At 41.1% G+C, this 12,274-nt stretch overlaps 1 long non-coding RNA gene across 2 annotated transcripts; it reads left to right on the forward strand.

Annotated features, from left to right (window-relative positions):
* The first annotated feature begins 7,656 nt into the window (after nucleotides 1-7,656).
* On the forward strand, nucleotides 7,657-10,369 carry LOC113100536 (uncharacterized). 2 transcript variants are annotated; one of them, XR_003289704.1, is made up of 5 exons: nucleotides 7,657-8,602; nucleotides 8,785-8,857; nucleotides 8,958-9,049; nucleotides 9,137-9,218; nucleotides 9,479-10,369. It is a non-coding gene; the product is annotated as an uncharacterized LOC113100536 (long non-coding RNA). The 2 variants fall into 2 exon arrangements; XR_003289705.1 differs by having other exon boundaries at nucleotides 7,657-8,551.
* Nucleotides 10,370-12,274: the final 1,905 nt, after the last annotated feature.

Genomic DNA, 12,274 nt, shown 5'->3' on the forward strand with positions numbered 1-12,274 from the left:
TTTAATTTTTTATTAAATGTGAACATTGATCTTATTTCACATGAATAGGCTGTCTTCAATTGTTTTTGTTGTTTGTTTTTTTGCAGCCTATTCAGAGCACGAACCTGCATTTTTCTCTGCAGCTGAACGTTTGGTGAGTGTGCAAAATGCCTGAATGATGCTATGTTGTTTTCTTTTCAATATTATTTATTATAGTTGCCTAATATGTCTTCTTTTCCAGGTTTTTCGCTTTCTCCAAGCAGCAGTCCTTCTGTTTTGTTCTTCCCACCCCACCCCACCCCAATCCCCCAACCCCCCACCCACCAAAAAAAAAAAAAAAAAAAAAAAAATTCATTCATTTTAATACTAATTAGTGTTCAGTTACTACTGTTCTTTTAAAAGTTCAGTCCTTTAATACTTGGTTAATAATTTTTACCTAAACAATCTGCTATTGTTCTTTGGAAAAAAGTTTGTTCCTATTAACACTAGATTAATAATTTGTTTTATTTATTACTGTTATTTTATTGAAAAAGTTTATTATCTGTTTAGAAGTCGTTCTTTTTCTTGTCAATTAACTAACTTGTTTTCTTCTTGAGAATACTTTGCAGGTTGTATCGCTTCAGCATTTCGTGAAGTAAGTGACTGAAAATATCCTGTAAAAAATGCTTATTGAATACAGTACTATTTGATTGTAGCATTAAACCACTCTTTTTACAGTCATTTTCTGTTCAAACACATAATGAAGAAAAGATGACAGTTTGCTAAACATTTTAAGACAGTTTGCTTATTTGATGATGTGAAATCATCGGGTTATTATTATTATTACAGAAAAATAATCAGAACAGATAATTAAGAAGTTAAACTTGGATCATTTAATCCAGTTGAGTATTATGATCATAAAAATGCAAAAGGCAGTAATTTATCTAAATTATCTTACTCTAATGGAGAGTATGTTTGAAAATTAAGCACTAATTTGTTTACATGCATGCAGCATGTGATAGTGTTTTTCACAGTGAGAGCATCAGATTTACACAATTTCTGTGTCTGTATATGCTTGTGGGTTGTAGAATTCCCAACTCTTTGACCAAGTTATTTGTTTCTAATTAATGGACTATTCAGATACGTCATGGATTATTTTATATCATGTCTTTTGTCTGTTTTTGTCTTTTAATCTTTTGAAGGATGCCTCGGAAAGGTAGGAGATCCCGGCTCAAAAAGTTCGTTGGACAAAGTTAGACCTGACAGGACAGACGAGCGTCAGTAAAGGTGTTGCTCAGGTTTCTGATGGACAGCAGTATGAAGATGGTGACAACACATCTAGAGTTATATCCGTGCAGGCGTCTCACTGCCAGAGTGATGCAAGGTATGATGTTTTCTCACGAAACACTCAGTGCACATGTGTAGCTCTGACATTCCTTGCGTACCACAGTGAGGGAACTTCGTTCGAACAGCCTGATCTTGACAGGGTGCTAGAGGAAGGGGATGCTTTGTATGTGGGCATTAAAATGCAGCTTATTGCTGAAGGAAGATTCCGACAGGATCTTCTAAGCATGGCTGAAGTACCTGTGAGCATCTCAACTTCTAACCACAACTACAGCGTCCAAAAGTCAGAAGTTGTGATGGGGTATCTGAGAGACAGAGGAACTCAGGAAATGGATGCGTGGTGGATTCCTCTTGATGAAAGACTTCAGTGTCTCTCAACAGATGTCAGCCATGCACTGCTTATTGTTTCTCCAGAGTGCTTTGCTGTGTTCAGAGACAGATCTGGAAGATATGGATATTTTGATTCCCATTCCAGAACTGCTGAAGGTTGGCCACATCCTACTGGTGATGGAACGGCAGTTATGCTAACTTTCACCAACCTGCATGACATGACCAACAGATTACTTGAGCTTTTTTGGAATCGTGGTCCTCAAGCTTGCTATGAATTCATGGCTGTTTCATTTGAAATGGAGCAACAGTCTGAGGAACCATGCTCATCAGCAGCATGTGTGTCACCATCACAAGTAACTTCACCTCTGCCAAAACACAAACAACTGCTGACATCAGAATCCCTGAAAATCTTGTTCTGACAGATGACAAAAAAAAAAAAGTGTCATAAATGTTTTAAAAACAAACAAGCAGCGAAGAAGAAAAGAAATGCGTAAAATGGCAAGAAAGTGTGCAGGAACTGAGGACAAAACTTCACATTTTGAAATTCGAGAACGAAAAAGAGGGAATATGAGAAAGAAAAGTATGCCACCAGTTTGCAGTTTCGAATGAAAAAGGAAGTTTAATCAAAATCCTTTTGTCAGAAGCAAAAGAGGGAGTACTTTGTCAGGAGGTACCACACTAATGATCTTTTCCAGAAGAAGAAGAAGGAGTACATGGCCAGGAGGTACCACACTGATGCTCTTTTCCAGAAGAAAAAGAAGAAATACATGGACAGGAGTACCACACTGATGATCTTTTCCAGAAGAAAAAGAAGGACTACATGGACAGGAGGTACCACACGATGATCTTTTCCAGAAGAAAAAGAAGGACTACATGGTCAGGAGGTACCACATCGATGATCTTTTCCAGAAGAAAAAGAAGGACTACATGGTCAGGAGGTACCACACTGATGATGTTTTCCAGAAGAAAAAGAAGGACTACATGGTCAGGAGGTACCACACTGATGTTCTTTTCCAGAAGAAAATGAAGGACTACATGGCCAGAAGATATGCAAGTGATTCAGAGTTTAGGTCACATCACATTCTACGTTGTACTCTCCAGAAGAAACAGAAGTGTCTCACCGATCCTGGATTCCACATTCTTCACAAGTTGAGATGTGCATTAAGGATCAAGAGAAAATACAAGCCATACATTCGTTCCAGCCAGGATACACCCAATTCTGATGCGACAAACCAGCCTGTGTCCAACAGCTTGATTCAAAAGGCCATATCTGCATTTCGGTGTCAAATTCTGCATGGTCCAACTTACATCTGCACAGTCTGTCACAGGACCCTTTTTCCAAATCAAGTCAAGATGTGTAATAGAACACGATACGTCAAAAATGTTCATATTACAGCCTTTTGCTTAACCGGGAAATATGTTCATGCTTGTGACAGTGCCTGCTCAGTTCCTTGTGCAGTTCCAGATGAGCGAAGACAGGAGTGGATCTGCCACACCTGTGACAGCCATCTGAAGAGAGGATCCATGCCTTCTATTGCAGCGGCAAACAGACTTGAATTGCCACCCATCCCTGCAGAACTGCTTGAGCTGAATGTTCTTGAACGACAGCTTATCGCCAAAATTGTTCCTTTTGCAAAAATAGTTGCATTGCCAAAAGGACAGCAGCGATCAGTTTATGGTGCTGTTGTGTGTGTGCCCTCTGAGGTGGAGAAAACAGTTAACTGTCTCCCAAGGCCTAACAGTGAGTCCAGCTCCTACAGGTGAAGCTGAAAAGACACATCAAGTTCAGAGGATACCAACACTTCCATACAGTGAATATGCACAATGTGTTAGCAGCATTAACAAAACTGAAAGCGAATGCATTCAGAATACAGGGACATCTTGATTAGTGACGCTACCCACATTTGAATTTCTCGCTGATGATGAGCTGAATGCCACAGAGGAGAACAGGAAGTTGTTGTCTCTGAACAGGATGAGCAGCATGTCAGCACAGAAGAAAAGGATGAGCTCAGGCCTGGCCTCACTCTGGACACATGCATGCAGCCACTCGACATTGGACAGGACTTGCTGTCGTACGGTGAGGGAATCTTCAGCATTGCGCCTGCTCAAGGGAAAAAGCCAGTCGGATTTTTCAAGGTTCCCAAATTGGAAGCCATGGCCTTCCCCGTACAGTTTCCCACTGGACAGAACACAATTGATGAGGCACGACAAGTTGCATTATCACCAAGCATGTATTTCAATGCTAGACTGTTCTGCGTGGATACTCGTTTTGCCAAAGACCAGAGTTATCTCTTCTTTGCGCAGTTTGTCACTGAAACGCACATGGCTAGAAACAGCATGTCTATCCAGTTGCGAAAGGGCAAACCCGTTACAAAAGATGGACGTAGAATCTCCAACAAGCTTCTTCAGGATGATCTTGAGGTCGAAAGACTGGTCCACAGCCGTGACGCCACAAGGTTTATGCAACCCCTGAGAGGCACTCCATCTTATTGGGAGAAAACGTTGAGAGATCTACAGGCCATGATCAGGCAGTTAGGGAATCCTACTTTTTTTTGCACATTCAGTGCAGCCGAAATGCGATGGCCAGAAGTGAATAACGGCAATCAAGGCTCAGCAAGGTGAAGAGGTCGTCTTTTCAGAGCTTGACTGGACGACGAAATGTGAAATCCTCCGAAGTAACCCCGTCACCGTCATGCGGATGTTTGAGAAACGAGTGGATGCGTTAATGAATCATCTGCTTTTGTCACCTGCTCAACCCATCGGCGAAGTCGAGGATTACTTTTATCGCGTGGAGTTTCAAGCTAGAGGAAGCCCACACATTCATCTGCTGGCCTGGGTAAAGGGGGCACCCGAATTTGAAAATCAGTCCGACCAAGTAGTGTGTGACTTCATTGACCGTTACATAACCTGCCAGTTGCCAGACCCTACCACCGATCCCGAGCTTCATAAAATTGTCACCGAAGTTCAGCTTCACAGCAAGAAGCACTCCAAATCTTGCAAGAAAGGAAATGTGTTGTGTAGATATGGGTTCCCTAAACTTCCCATGTCAAGCACCACCATCACCCGTCCACGACCACAACGTCCTGAGGAAGATGAAAACGAAGAGCAACACCACCAAGAGAGAAAGAAGAGGAGACAGGACGCTCCACAACGTCCTGAGGAAGATGAAAACGAAGACCAACACCAACAAGAGAGAAAGAAGAGAAGACAGGACGCTGCTCGAAAAGCAATGAAAGAAGCCAGGAATAAACTCAAGCCAGTGTGGGACTTGTTAAACGATCCCCAGGCCTCCTTTGACAACTTGTCAGACTTGCTGACCAAATGTAATCTGTCCATGGATGATTACTGTAAATACGCTGAGGCACTGTCCACTTCAAACGTGATTTTGCTGAAGCGTGATCCAAAGGAGGCTTGGGTGAATGGATACAACCCAGATTTGCTGAGGGCATGGAACGCTAACATGGACATACAGTTCGTTCTTGACTCTTTCAGCTGCATCATGTATATGTTGTCCTACATTTCCAAGCCAGAACACGAAATGAATGATTACCTGAAGACCGTGATCAAGGGTGTTCGTGGAAACCAACGTAAACGAAGAGGACGAAATGAAGCAGATAATGCAGGCCTACTCCAAACACAGGCAAGTGAGTGCTCAGGAGTCTGTGGCACGGACATGCAGCTTACCATTGAAGAAGTGTTCACGAAATGTTGTGTTTATACCGACGGATGATGATGCCCTGAGGATGAGTTTGCCCCGTAGTGTCCTACACAGCAAAGATCCTGATTCAGAGGATGTCTGGATGTCAGGTATTATAGAGAAATACAGAGCAAGGCCTCGAACACTGGAGTTTGAAAAGATGTGCCTTGCAGACTTTGTGTCTAATTACCGTGTTGTGTATGGTCGGCAAACTAAAGGAAAGAATGTCCTCCCACTCCTCAACGATATGGGATTCATTCAGAAGAGAACTGTTGGTAAGGCTGCAATTGTCAGGTATGCTCGCTTTTCAGAGGAGAAGCAACCGGAGAAGTTTTGCGGAACAATGGTAAAACTTTACGTGCCACATCGTGTCAACGAACAGCTGAAACCTCAAGGGTTTCCAACGTATCAGGAGTTTTACAAAAGGGGACTTGTAGAACTCCCGTCACACCCCAATTTCCGATTCCCTGTCCGTGGCTTAGTTAAAGCACAACAGAAGAAGTTTGAAAAGCACGGCAAAAAAGTGGACGAAGCATATGAACAGCTGCAGCGGGAAGGACCGTCTGAGAATGCTTGGTGTGCCTTTTGCGCCTGAAATCGACGTTGATCGGATGGAGTGTATTGCAGAACAACAAGACGTCCATCCAGAAGAAAATGAACAGGATGATGTTCCAGAATACCAGATTCGTCGTGAAGATGGAGACGGAGTCGTACCACAGATTGAGGCACCACAGATGACTAATGAATATCTGAGGAAGATGTTTAGGAGTCTAAATGAGACGCAGGCAGCAATTTTTTACACTGTCCGCCAGTGGTGTCAGAAGCGTGTGTGGGGTCACAATCCAGAGCAGTTTTTTTACTTTTTGTCAGGCGGTGCAGGTTGTGGGAAATCGCACGTCATCAAGTGCATACACTCGGAAGCAACTAAGATTCTGCGACAACTCCCTCGACTCCGGGAAGAAGGGGATCTCTCCGTGCCCACGGTGTTGTTGTCTGCGTTTACTGGAACTGCAGCATTCAACATCTCTGGAAAAACGCTGCATTCCCTTTTAAAACTGCCAAGGAGTCTGAAGCCACCTTATCAAGGACTTGGGAACGCCCTTGATGAAGTGAGAGCAGGATTACGCGACGTGGAGATTCTTATCATCGATGAAATATCCATGGTTTCAAAGGATCTGTTCACATACGTAAACTGGAGATTTCAGCAGATCAAAGGCAACAAGAAACCTTTTGGAGGAATATCTTGCCTCGTCGTAGGGGATTATTATCAACTGCCACCGCTTGGTAAAGCCAAACCGCTCTGTGTGTATGAAGAGGATATGCTGGACTTCTGGAAGGACCATTTTCAAATCATCACACTCACAGAGATCATGCGGCAGAAGGAAGACCTCGCTTTCGCTCAACTGTTGAACCGACTACGAGTGAGGCAGAAGACAGAAGCTCTCAGGGAAGATGATCGAGCTTTGTTATTCCAGGCTGTGAAGAAGCCAGAAGACTGTCCCACGTGATGCTCTACACATATTCGCCACTAACAAAGAGGTTGACAAGTACAATACCGAGATTGTACAGGCCCTCTTCGCTGACATCATAACAATTGATGCCGAAGACTACAGGAAAGACCCAAGAACAGGAAGGATGAAGCGATTAAACAAACCTGTCACTGGAAAAAAGGACGACTTGCTGGACACAATGCAAGTTGCAGTGGGAGTTCGTGTGATGGTAACCAGGAACCTGGATGTAGAAGATGGAATTGTCAATGGATGTTTTGGCACGATTGCAAACATCGTCACCAAAACAAAAGATGGAATCGACACCGTACAAATGTTAGGACTTCAACTTGACAATCCGAACGCCGGTCAGAAACACCGTAAAAAGGTACGAGGTGAAGAAGACGTCTTGGTTTACATTGAGAGATCTGAAGAAAGTCTGAGGAAAGGAGCCGTTCGTCGTCAGTTTCCCATTAAGCTAGCTTACGCCTGCACAGCCCACAAAGTTCAAGGCATGACAATGCACTCTGCAGTAGTGTCATTGAAGAAGATTTTTGAGCCGGGAATGGCCTACGTTGCCCTCAGCAGAACGACATCTCTACAAGGATTACACATTACGGATTTCGACGACAAGAAGATATATGCTGATCCTGAAATCACAACCTCTTTGCAAAGCATGAGAAGAGCAAGAGTTGAAGAAATCATGCCACTTTTGCAGCACGTGAGGGAAAATAGGCAGGAACAGACACTCACCATCATCCATCACAACACGGAAGGACTGGCATCTCACATGGAGGATATCAGATGCCATCATGAGCTACAACTCGCCGATGTTTCTGTGTTTAACAGAAACACACCTGACTGGATCGTCTACTTCAGATCTCCAATTGGAAGGATACAACTTGTTCACACGCAACAGGCATGTCTCCTACTCCACACATCAAGAACTTGGAAGGAAAAATGGAGGTGGAGTCGCAATATATTGCAAGGAGCACATTCCAACTCAGCCCAGGCAATATATACAAAATGTGACTGATCTGGAGTTTGCTGTGATCAAATTGGATTCCCCAATAAAAGCAGCAGTCGTAGCTGTGTATAGGCCACCACAGTACAGTGTTGGAGATTTCTTGACCAACCTGAACAGTATGCTGGATTACCTGGACCTCACACACAACGATCTCGTCATCATCTGTGGAGATTTCAACGAGGACCTCTTACACCCTGGAAAAAAACCTATTCTGGAGTTGTTTCAATCTCGAGGATACACGCAACTGATTACATCAGCGACGACGGAAAAGCACACACTACTTGACCACATCTACATTTCAAATCCGGACTTCTGTCATCAATCGGGCGTGTTAGAGACCTACCACAGTTACCACAATCCTGTGTACTGTGTATTGCGTTTTTTTCCATAGGTGAATTGCCCGCTATACCAGGTCACTGGGGCCACTGAATCAGCATTAACGACAACAGTGGGGCAACACCAGCCTTAGTTCCCCAGTGGCTTCTGTATGAGTGGTGTCTTGGCCTTAAGCCATACTGAACTGAGGTTCCATTTAACCTCCTTTATCGACGGCAGTGACGTTGCGGTTATATTGTGTTGTTCGTGTTAATATGAAGGTGTTGTGTCCCTGAGTTAACTAGAGTACAGCAGCAGGAAGGACGAAGGAGTAGTGTGGCAGCTCCAGGCAGGACAGGAAGTGAAGGCAGCAGAATACAGGACTCAGTCAGGGTTAGTGTAATAACTCCAGGGAAGACACAGACAGTGAGAGCAACAGCAGCAGTAAGTCATAAAAGACAGTAAGGTTAAGTGAGAAGTAGTAAGAAACTGTTGTGATGTATTTGATTTTGACCTTAACGTAACATTTGTTTCAAATGATTTGTGTTCAGTCTGTACAATGTGCACTGGATATATTATTTGCAGTCCTCTGCTATTCTAATATTGATATGTGCTCTTCTGTAAAGTTGCAGGAAGATTTTGGAGACCATAGCAATCCTCTGCAACACTGGATATGAGTGTGCAATATACCATCTAAAGGTAAGTGTTAAAAAATGTCACTTCAGTCACTGTGCTACTGCACACAATAACCACATTTAAAGGAATATCTTAATCTAATTTTGATTTTGATGTTTTTCAGGAACCGGCGAGTCAGAATGTCTGAGAAGATCAAGTGTGCTTCACCACTGATGATGATGAGCTGGATACCATCTTATGTGCTAATTTCTTTCAGTAAGTTTTAGTTTACTTATTTTTTTTAGTTTATTAGTAAATGTGTATGCAGTGATCCTGTTATTCATTTATCAATTTCATTGCCAGAGGACGGTACCAGATGTGTTTGGAGTTGAAGACAATGCTGAAGACCAAAGAAGCAATGGAAGAAGCACATTAAAGCAATGAGGTAAAGTTTGTCAATAATACTGGTAAGGTCTAGTGTTTCAGTGCATTTTATCATACAGTGTGTTTGTTCAGGGGAATGTATTTTGATGTGAACGCTTAGATTTTTAAGTGTATGATGGTTCTCAGAAGTGAGAGAGCAGAAATGTCTCTTGCAAAACATACATCTGACCTGAAAGTTTATGCTCTGTAAGTCTTGTAGAATGAAAAAAATGAATTCAATTCACTAACATGATCATATCTGTTTTACCCCCTCTACCTCAGGGTGTCCAGCCTGTTTGCCATGTCAGATCCAGCGGCTAGATGGCGGGAGATGCTTCATTATACCCCTGATTGCCTTTAATCATTAGATGATCGATTAATCAGTTTTAATATATATATTTTTAAATCATCTTATTATATTAAATAATTGGTCTCAGTTAACTATTTCATATATTAGCTTGAATAAGAATGTTCTTATAATGTGTACGCCATGCCCGAGGAGGATGGGTTCCCCCTGATGAGTCTGGTTCCTCTCAAGGTTTTTTATCTCCTTAAGAGTTTTTTCCTTGCCACCGTCGCCTCTGGCTTGCTCACTGGGGGTGTTGTGTCAAATCCTGTGTCCCTCTCGCATCCCTGCCGACCAGGGTTTCTAAAACAACAGTTTGCGACTCAATTCATAATTTTTTTATTAAATCATAGAAATTTAAACAAATAAAAGTAAAATCATGTTATGGCTTAGTCACTTACGGTAAAGCAGTAAGCCCTGTGATGCTGTGATTAACAGTGCTTTCAGAACTGCTAAGGGGTGTTGTTTTCTGAAATCACAGGGCTTATGTATGGCCTTATGCCCTTTATAAACACTTGTGCAGTAATAGACGCAATCATGGACTGTAATTGAGTATTTTACAATGGCTTTAAGTGCAACATGTACAAGGTTCACTTTATTAATACAATAAGTCAAACACTTTCATCACTATTCTGCCAAAATAGAAACTTGATTTTAACAATTTTATTGCAACAGTCAGATATTTGTTTTTTATTTTCATAATTGTATAATTGTAATATAAAGTTAAAATAATATTTATATGTGAGCTAGTATGACATTTATAGGGTGGGATTTGGCACAACAGGCGTTTTCTAAATCTTTTAATAAACATTTTGGTTGAATTGGCACATCAAGTGTTTTTGTCTTTATTGAATCTTCTTCAGTGGCACATTAAATATGTGTTCTTGTGAACTTCACAGAAGGTCCAGGGGTTTTTCCAGAAAGCAAGGTTAACTTACTGTAAAATATATTCTCAGTTGATTAACCCAAACCTTGCTTACTGAAGGTATGCTGTTTCCAAAAACAATTGTATATGTTTTTTAATCAAGGCCACAATATGTCTGCGTATTATCACAGTTTACATATATATATATATATATATATTTTTTTTATTATATATATATTTTTTATTAAATTATGTCAGAACTAACGATTGCAAAATATTAAGTAACCTTATGGTGTTCACAAATTATGTATTTTAATTTATTGAGAAAGAACTGGTGTTTAATGCTTAGCATCACACCTACAATAGTGGTACTATTAAGCTCGTGATTCTTTACAGGAGTGAATAAATTGGCCACCCAAACCAGCAAGAGGTTAATTCGAAGTATAGTATGTTTTCCAATTAAAATCGGTGGTTGTATGTCAAGAGTAAGAACATGTTTGTGTACATTTTATTTTGTGATTTCACCGGAACAAGTAGACAGTGCTCAAGTGGCGTCTGTCATTGCTAAGCAACCACGATCTGCGCTCTCCAAGACAAAGTGGAAATTTCAAGAGAGGAAGACTGCATGATTTCAGAAACAACAGGTAAACTTTATTTAACAATGAAGGGTATGAATGCACTGCTAGTCAACAGAAGATTTACTTAAATTTTATGTTCATCTGTGCCGCGAGATGTTTCAAAAAGGTCACAAAATCGAACCTCCAAAAACGCAAATCCAATTATCCACACGATCGCAAATGTGATCTTGATTTCATAGTTCAGCGATCAAAAGGGTAGAATCAAGTAATGTTCTTCACAGTATTCGCTTGTTAAGTCTGACGTCACGTAGCAGCGCTTCCGTGTCCAAACGCTCTATCAGATCAAAAGGTGCTAGTATAAACTCACGATGTGATAGAATACTAGCGAAAAAGTTATAATCTTAACCTTTAACTCCATACCGAAGTCCCAGATAGCCAGACAATGAAAATATAAATATAAAAAATATATATATAAATTATTTGTGTTTGGGACGCTGTAAGCAAGGAGACTGTAGTGTATACTGTAAGTTTGAAAGCGTTTAGATTAAATTATTAATATGGATAAACAGTGCTCATAAACGGCTGTTGAGGTCGTATTCTCAAGTTAAGGGAGTTGAGGCTTGGACACGGAAACAGCGCTTCTTACGTCATCACTTAACAACCGAATTGTCAGTAATTGCTCTCAAGAGTTTTTCGATTTTTATCATTGTATTTTTTCTAGATTTTTGTACATGTATTTATAAATATAGAATATGACCAATGTCAATTTAGGGTGCAAATAATATCCTTTAAGGGAAAAGGTGCAGTGGAAAGGTATGCAGAGGGTTGATTGTTAGAAGATGGTTAATGCCTCATGTGGTACTCCACTCAAAAAAATTTGAGAACCACTGCTCTAATGCATCTGTTTTGCTGGGTTTATTGTTTAACAAGATATCAGTAATGAGCAGGGGAGAAATTAATTATGCATATACGTGGCTTTTAATTATAAACGAGACCGATATACACCGGGACTCTTATTTTGAAATGTATGTCTTACTATTGGAGGCTGCTCATTCGATTTCAGATTAGGGAGATAAAATACACTCTTACAACAGTCTAAAATATTGTACCATATATACACTGCAACATAAACATTTTCATAAATTATAAACAGCAACCGCTTGGCATAAATGTGGGATATTCATTTATTGTGCACTGCTCTAAAGCGTTCGCTGCCTGTAGAATGTGCAACAGCTCCACCCTTTGACAATTAAGCACAGCGTTCATCTTAAATACTGGCGCCAAATCAC

The sequence above is a fragment of the Carassius auratus genome, unplaced genomic scaffold, assembly GCF_003368295.1.
Source record: "Carassius auratus strain Wakin unplaced genomic scaffold, ASM336829v1 scaf_tig00217303, whole genome shotgun sequence".
Lineage (NCBI taxonomy): Eukaryota > Metazoa > Chordata > Actinopteri > Cypriniformes > Cyprinidae > Carassius > Carassius auratus.